The 8,889-nt window shown below is 31.4% G+C and overlaps 1 long non-coding RNA gene across 1 annotated transcript; it reads left to right on the plus strand.

Moving 5' to 3' along the window:
* The first annotated feature begins 3,493 nt into the window (after positions 1 to 3,493).
* On the plus strand, positions 3,494 to 6,876 carry LOC143058728 (uncharacterized). Its single transcript, XR_012973213.1, has 2 exons — positions 3,494 to 4,050; positions 4,407 to 6,876. It is a non-coding gene; the product is annotated as an uncharacterized LOC143058728 (long non-coding RNA).
* Positions 6,877 to 8,889: the final 2,013 nt, after the last annotated feature.

The raw sequence follows: 8,889 nt of genomic DNA on the forward strand, positions 1-8,889 counted from the left end.
GTTTTGAGTTCAGTTTATTAACTTTAAATAGTGCAGAAAAGTTGAGATAAATGACTGTTTCAATGCTATAAAATAGGGACGAAAGATACCAAAGGGACAGTCAAACTCATAAATCTAAAACAAACTGACAACGCCATGGCTAAAAATGAAAAAGACAAACAGAAAAACAATAGTACACATGACACAACATAGAAAACTAAAGAATAAACAACACGAACCCCACCAAAAACTAGGGGTGATCTCAGGTGCTCCGGAAGGGTAAGCAGATCCTGCTCCACATGTGGCACCCGTCGTGTTGCTTATGTGATTACAAATCCGGTTAATAGTCTAATTCGGTAGGTCACATTCATGAAAGGGAAGGGGATTGTAGTTACGACGTAAGGAACATATCCGATATCATTTGTGAAACGGTTATTCCATAATGGTCAACCAACTCGTGATGGCGTCCGTAAAATTTACGAAGGGATGATTTCAACTTCACCATTTGGAACTCTTGGTTTAATAGCTTCCTTGTGAGCAGTAACCCTCTATCAAGAAAATCATGATAGGAAATGCAAGCACGGTAATATCGTATAATATATTATTTGAATGAAATAAGAAGATGAAAATATTAGGTCAGTATTTTACCACTCATAGTGATCATGTTTCAATTGGCAATAACACAAATACCTCAATTAAAACTCAACAGTATATATTGACTATAATTCTTCCTTTCTATTTTTAGGCTATAATGGAAAGTTGGAATGAGGTAAGATTTACTTAATAGTCTCCTTGTCATTTGTAGTTTTGTTCCCCATTAGGCCAAATAAAAAATATGTATGGTTCCAGTAACCCTACCGTCCCTACTTTTTTGGCTTAAAAAAAGCCTACCCTAAAGATTTTATTGTCATTTTTCATTAAGCACTGTTAAAGTCAGAATGTTGCTCCCATAGACTCATTGTAAAGAAAAAACAGAAAATAAAAAAAATCCCTGCCTACCTACCCTTACTTTTTTTCAGATGTAACTGGAATTACACATTATTTTTTATTTGGCCTTAGTGTACAATTAGATACAAGTATGTGATAACTTGAGATAAAAACTAGTAGAATTCTAAGTGAACTACCAAACTACTTATTCCAAAAACAAAAAAAAATTACAAACCTGGGACAAAGCAAGGTGAACTCAAAAACATTTCTACTCATTACACTGGTGACACAAACAGCATTTTAATCAGTATTCAGTAACTAAACAAAACAAACAAAAATGCAGTTTAAGAAATTTAGCGAATATTTTTCAAGTATGAATGTACATGATGTAGGAGGGGATGGACAGCTTTTGAGGATGGACAGCTTTTGAGGGTGGTGGGAAGGGGGGAGATTTTTTAAAGTGGGAGATAGTGTATTATTTATGTAGTACCTTCAGAATCCTTGTTTATTTGTAACCCTAAGTAGGCCTACAGAGTTATGTGAAACAAATATTGGGACAATTTTTGAACATAAAAGAAATAAAATACAGAAGTTATCTCCCCTTGCCATTGTTAAGTTCATGTGAGTTGAATAAGACCAATCTATTTTATGGTATAAAAAGCTGACTGATGCAACACACTTTTTGTCTTGTTAGGTTGCATTATCATTGCTTTATTATATCCCACATCTACATTTATTCAGTGTACATACATTTATATATGTATCTCTTTAAGTTAATAGAGAGATTTCTACTAGCTGATATGAAAAAGGATGAGAAAGTACCTACGGGCAAAGTGAAGGAAACACAACTACATGTCTTTAAAAGGCAATTAAAGGACTTAGTGAATGAAAAACACAACTACATGTCTTAAAAAGGACAAAAGTAGGGGCAACTGAAGGACAAAGTGTATTACATGTCTTTAAAAGGACAAAGGTCAAAGTCCAGAAAATACTACAAGAAAGAAAAATCAAGGATATGCCAAATCTAGTCCATGATTCTATAAAAAAATAATTTTTTAAAGGTTAACAATTTTTGTCGAGCCTGTGGCTTAAGTCACAGAACGCTCGACATAGGGATAGTGATCCGACGGCGGATAACATCTTAAAAGCTTCATATTTTATAAGGTTGAAGACCTGGATGCTTCATACTTTGTATATAGATGCCTCATGTTATGAAGTTTTCGTCAGTCACATGTCCAATGTCCTTGACCTCATTTCCATGGTTCAGTGACTACTTGAAAAAAATATTTTTTGTAATGTTAAATTCTCTCTTATTATAAGTAATAGGATTACTATATTTGGTATGTGTGTACCTTGCAAGGTCTTCATGCCTGTTAGATAGTTTTACTTAACCTCGACCTCATTTCATGAATCAGTGAACAAGGTTAGGTTTTGGTGGTCAGGTCCATATCACAGATACTATAAGCAATAGATCAAGTATATTCAGTGTATGGAAGGACTGTAAAGTGTATATGTCCAAATGGAAGGTGTTTTATGACCTTGAACTCATTTTGATTGTTCAGTGGTTACAGTTAGGTTTTTGTGTTTTGGTCTGTTTTCTTATTCTGTATGCAATAGGTCTACCATATTTGCGTGTATGGAATGATTGTAAGGTGTACATGTCTAGCTGGCAGGTGTCATCTGACCGTGACCTCATTTTCATGGTTCACTGGTCAAAGTTCAGTTTTTTAGTTTTGGTCTTTTTATTTAATACTTTATGCAATATGTCAACTATATTTGTTGTATGGAAATATTTTATGGTGTATATGTCAATCGCACAGGTTTTATTTGACCTTGACCTCATTTTCACAGTTCATTGCTCAGTGTCAAGTTTTTGTGTTTTGGTCTGATTTTCTTAAACTATAACCAATAGGTCAACTATATCTGTTGTTTGGAAGAATTGTTAGCTGTACATGCCTTGACCTCATTTTCATGGTTCATTGGTCAATGTTTAGTTTTCTTGGTTAATGTTAAGTTATTGTGATAAAGCTTTTTATTTAGGACTATCAACATAATATGAATGATTAGTAAAGAAGGCTAGACATTTCATCGTGTGCACTCTTGGTGTTTTTCTTGATAATATAAAATGCATATATCCCAACAATTATATGCTATTAAAAGAATTCCTCTCTGTCTGTTATTTGAAGGAAGGATACAACTGATTTATGTAGTCATTACTAAACAGAAGAATACATAATTATTACCTAATTTAACAGTAAGGACATTCATTTTTTTTTTTCAACAAATAAATATTCTTTATTCTTCAAATTGCTTGTTACATGTTTACTTCATTGTCCAAGCTTCAATAAAGTATCCCTCTTGTATTATTTTAATTTTAGTTTCTTGTGTACAATTTGGAAATTAGTATGGCGTTCATTATCACTGGACTAGTATATATTTGTTTAGGGGCCAGCTGAAGGACGCCTCCGGGTGCTGGAATTTCTCGCTACATTGAAGACCTGTTGGTGACCCTCTGCTGTTGTTTTTTATTTGGGCGGGTTGTTGTCTCTTTGACACATTCCCCATTTCCATTCTCAATTTTATCCTATAGCACAAACAATGATCAGCAAGGCAAGTTATATTTACCTGTCAAATTTTGCCAGATACAGTTAGTAGACTAGTACTCTATATAGGAGTAATTGTCACTGAACGAGGATTTGTAAAAAGTAGAGGTTAAAGTTATCAAGATAAACTAAACAGACTAAATGATAAGGATTACAAGAACAACAGATTTCTCGTCATGAGTACTATTCTCTTCTTCGTTGAATATGCAAATATACCAATGTTATTTTATTTGGCCTTGCACCTTCGTGTATTAAGTTGTAAGGGTTTTACAAAATCATAAATTGCAAGAACCAATATATAATAGTGGTTTGAGGTCAAACGCTGGTAATTCTGTGTTTGGTGCAGAACTTTAAATTTTGAACACCAGTAAAGAGCAGGGCCGTCGATGTTCTTCCGCAAAGCGAACATGGATGAATATTACCATTTTAATTTCAATATTTATTATCTTATACTATCCAAATTACACAAAGGGAGCACATATCTTTGTGTGAACATTTAATTTTCATTTGCAGGTAAGAAGAGTCAGAAAAGCAGAAACGGGTATGTTAACTTTAATGGGAAGTATTAGTACAACATAAATAAATTATATAATAGGATGTTGCATTTATTATATTTTCACAGATCAATGAATATACGTATAACAGTATATATTTCAAAATAATCTTATATAGATATAGGAAGATACGGTATGAGTGCCAATGAGACAACTCTCCATCCAAATAATAATTTATAGTAAACTATTATACGTCTAGGTACGGCCTTCAACACAGAGCCGTGGCTCACACGGAACAACAAACTATAAAGGGACGGAAAAAGATTCAAACGGGAAAACCAACGGTCTAGTCTATATATAAAAAAAGAGAATATATGTTAAATAATTACTAATTCATTTTCAGATATTCCTGTTGATTACTTGGACTTAATTCCAACAGACGAAATACTAGATACATTAGCTCCACAGATTGGTCAGGTATTTTTCCAACTTGGCACAGCAATTGGGCTATCCATTGCCAATTTGGAAAATATACAGAGCAATAATCCCAGAGACTTAGCTGCACAGAACAGGGAAGTACTATTTACATGGAAAGAGGAGAAATCAGTCAAACCTTCATTGCATGTGCTTGTTCAAGCTTTATTCAATATTGGAAGAGGGACCACATGTTTGGAGGAAATCATGCGAAATATAGATATAAACACACTTAAAGCTTCAGAAGAAAGCGGACATAAAAGTTAAATAACAGTAAAACATGTTCCTGCAACATTAAAATCTGATAAACAGACACCACGTCAGGGAAACATTACTAGGCCGTCTAGGATACCTGTAGCAGTAAAGAAAGTGACACCAACTACAAAGAGAAACCTAGGACAAACTAATCTGCCACCGAAAGGAAAGAGAAGTGGCAAATCGTAACTCTTTCAAGCGTCATTGCATCAAAGACTGTAAATGGCAACATATTTTTGAAATTATTTTATATATTTACCTAGTATAAACACAAAATGAAATCTTTAAAAATAATCAACCTATGTAAACAAAGTCAAACAAATCATTAAATGTTTAAAGATTTTTGGGGATGACCACTTGTGAAATAGTAATTTGGACGTCAATATTTGTGTGTCAAATTGTACTGTCTTGTTAAGCTCATAATGTTTTTATGATCATTTTATGACTGATGTGTATTAGATTTCTTGATAAGATTTACAGAATGAATTCACGTGTAAACAAATGAATTGGGGTCATGTGTGTTGTTTTAATTAGTTACCATGTAGTAGATTAAGAAATATGAGATCTGCAGACGATAATACTAGAATCCAAACGGAAGCACATTTGAGAAATAAAATAAATTTTATTTTTTGCATTTGTATATTTAAAGAAAGATTTTAATGAAAAAGTAGATATTTGTAATTGGTTATATTCAAAAATCAATTTTTATATTAATTTTTATTAATCTTAATAATTATTTTCCCGGGTTTTAATCACGTGGGTTAAGTGAAATTTTAGAGATTTTGGGAACTTGCGGCATACGCACGCTGACTGTTCAGATATCAAGAGGTATATTTTGTCAGTAGGAAAGATTCTCATGTAAAGGTCAGTTTGATAATTTTATTATATGTTACTTAGTTACTTTATTGTATAGATGTTGTTTTATGTTATATTATTCTTGAAACTACACTTTTTAGAATTATATTGTTATGAATGAAATGTATAAGAATTGCCGAGTAGAAAAGCCTTGAAATTAAGTTTCGTTGTTCGTATGCTTTGTAAATCTATTATTTAATTTTTTATCTTTCCCGAATTTGTTAAATATTATCTTCGTACTTTTCGTAAGCAGAAAATTGAGTAATTATATTTGTTAATTAATTAAGTCTTTAACTTGTAATCAATTTTATTACCCATTTAACGGTAAAGATTATTTTCTTATCTTAATGTAAATTGAATAATGATCGGTGGTATTCCCTATTGTTAAATGATTATCTCAGGTCATTATTGTTCCTCACACACGTGTTGATAGTGATTAATGTAATCCGATTTTTCATGCGCTCAGCATGGGATACTGCTGAAACCTTCTCTTATCTTTGGTATGTTAGGAATGCAATACGTCACGATGGTAATGACGTGCAATAGATGCCGGCGCATCCTACTTGTTGTAAACATCCGGTAAATTGTAAACAAACGCACGTGCATTTGTTGATAACAGTAGTTGTGAAAGTTTAAGTATTACAGTTGTATTGTATTTTATAGTTCTGTATATCTTTTGTAATCAGTTAGGTTTAGTTATTATATTAGTTGTTATTTGTTTAAACAGGTATAGAGAAATATTATTACGTAACAGAAGAAGTTGTATTTTTGATCAATTGTACAATACGCTGAGGGTATGTTTTTGTTTGAAATATATCTTACATAAATAATGATTTGTCTTTTCACTTTATTTCTTTAATGATATTATTAATTTAAAATAACTGGATGATGGGTAATTATGTCATTTAAAATTAAAACAAACTCTTTGTTTCTTTTGTTTGTTTATATATTTTGTGTACTTCTATTATAGTAAAGTGATAGATTGCATTACACACTTTGTACTTTTAAATATTTTATTTCATAGTTTGTTACTTATTTAGTCTAGTAAAATTGTAGTTAAAAATAAATCAAATTATTTTTATGTTGACTAGGAAACATATTTACTGTTAATTAAATCGATGATAATTTCACACTAATTGATAGTTGTTAAGAAGATGCATACGTTATGTTGATAATAATTGCTACATGTATTTTTATATTTTCATTTCATGCCAATTAATTTATGTATTTACTATTGTGTCTTTGTAGGACTTTACTTGCTATTACGATTAAAATCATGTCAACGTAAATAGTTAGTTTTTCTGCCATGAAAGATCACACTTTCACACACTTTTAAGGGAGTTAATAAAATTTCAAAATTAAGCACACATTTAGCACAAACTTTTAATAAATTTTGTGTAATCATTTTCTTTTTCATTGTACTTTTTATATTTCCATACATTTACATGTTCATTAACACAATTGGTGGCCATTATATGGTGTTTATGGGCATTTTGTAGCCATTTAAGTATAAAATGAATGATTTTATTTCTCATTTACTAAAAATGTCATTGCTTTGATATCATTTTCTTCAAATTTTAAGTGTTTGTTCAGGATTATATAACTAATTAGTAATTTTTAGTTTGCTTTTAATTTACTGATAACAAAATCAATAGTAATACCAACAAAAACAATATCCAATGATCTTATTACAGTGTTGAATTGGTAACATTTCAGAATAAGTTTGTTTTAAAGGGTCGATAAGTTTACCAGGATCGTTTCTTAATTTCCGGGCACGGTTAACAACATTTCCGTAAAAGTGAGGATGTGCTTTAAAAGAAACACTTTAGAGCACACCCTGCTTTGATGAACCTTAAGGAGCACACTTGAATGCGTATCCATTTGTGGCAAACCAAAAGGAGCACTTTAAAGTACACCAGAATTGGTGAACCTTATGGGGTACTTAAAGGGATAATTCGCGATTTTTCACTTTTCATCTTATTATGTTCATAATACCATAAAAAACATATTCACCAAGTTTTATTTCGATATGAAAAGTAATAAAGAAGAAAATTGGGAATTATTAATTTTATTTTATCAAACTTCCTGACTAATGTGACGTCTTTGAGCATGCCGGGAGTGAAATTAATCTCATTTAAGTCTTGTTCGTTAACCATCTAATAACGCTATTTAAAGCGCATCGACGACTTTTGGTGTAGCTATTGACCAACGAAAAGTAAGTGATAGCCATGCAACTTTTAAAATTAGATTGTAGGATTCATGTGTGAATTTTTTATATGAATTCTAGTAAATAATACAATAGAACATTTTTATGATTTTTTTTTCTGTAAATACTTTAAACAAACATATGAAACTGACAGGATCGATAGTGTATTAAAAAATACATGTTTGTATTCTGAACTTTTTGCTTCATTCCAGTAAACATTTTCACTTGCTTGTACTGTGGAAATTAAATGTGTATTAATTTGTGACACTTAGTGAATGTTGAATGCGTAGTTAAACTCAAGGTTATTAAAAGATTAGCATTATGTAATTATAATCTTTTGATCTTCATTCAGTGACACCTAGGCGTCACGGTTCACCATTTCTGGTGTGAGCAACATTTAGTATGAATGATATACGGGAGTCAGTTATATTTTAGACACAGAAATGTAAGAAAAAGAATTAAAATGAATTTACGGGAGAAATAAGGTCGCACAATAACTGGATAGCTGTTGTATATTTTTATATATTTTGCATAAGCTCACTTTTAAATGAATTATGACTTCTGATTACTTTTGTAACGATAAAATACTAAATTATTTTAATTGAATAAATTTATAAATAAAAATAGCCTTCTAAACACGAGTGTATGAACCAAAAATTGTACTTTTTTAAATTAGAATGGGCAACCTTTAATATTTCAAACAGATTGCAATTATATAATTTAGTCCATCAAAAGCGATCTTTATTTACCTATTTAGGAAGTAATGTTCTCATCAAAATATTTTAAATCTCAAAACGCATGAATACTTCAGCTATTTGAAAAAAAAAGATGTTTTAAAAAATTGGCAGGAAATTTAAGGATCCTCTTGGAATGGAATCCTTTCTATCCAGACGTAGAAACGAATCGTCGACAAGTGCATCACTTGGCGTCCGTCGTCGTCCGTCGTTAGCTTTTACAAAAATCTTCTCCTCTGAAACTACTAAGCCAAATTGAACCAAACTTAGCCACTATCATCATTGGGGTATCTAGTTTAAAAAATGTGTGGCGTGACCCGGTCAACCAACCAAGATGGCCACCACGGCTAAAAATAGAACAT

The sequence above is a fragment of the Mytilus galloprovincialis genome, chromosome 14 (genome assembly GCF_965363235.1).
Source record: "Mytilus galloprovincialis chromosome 14, xbMytGall1.hap1.1, whole genome shotgun sequence".
NCBI lineage: Eukaryota > Metazoa > Mollusca > Bivalvia > Mytilida > Mytilidae > Mytilus > Mytilus galloprovincialis.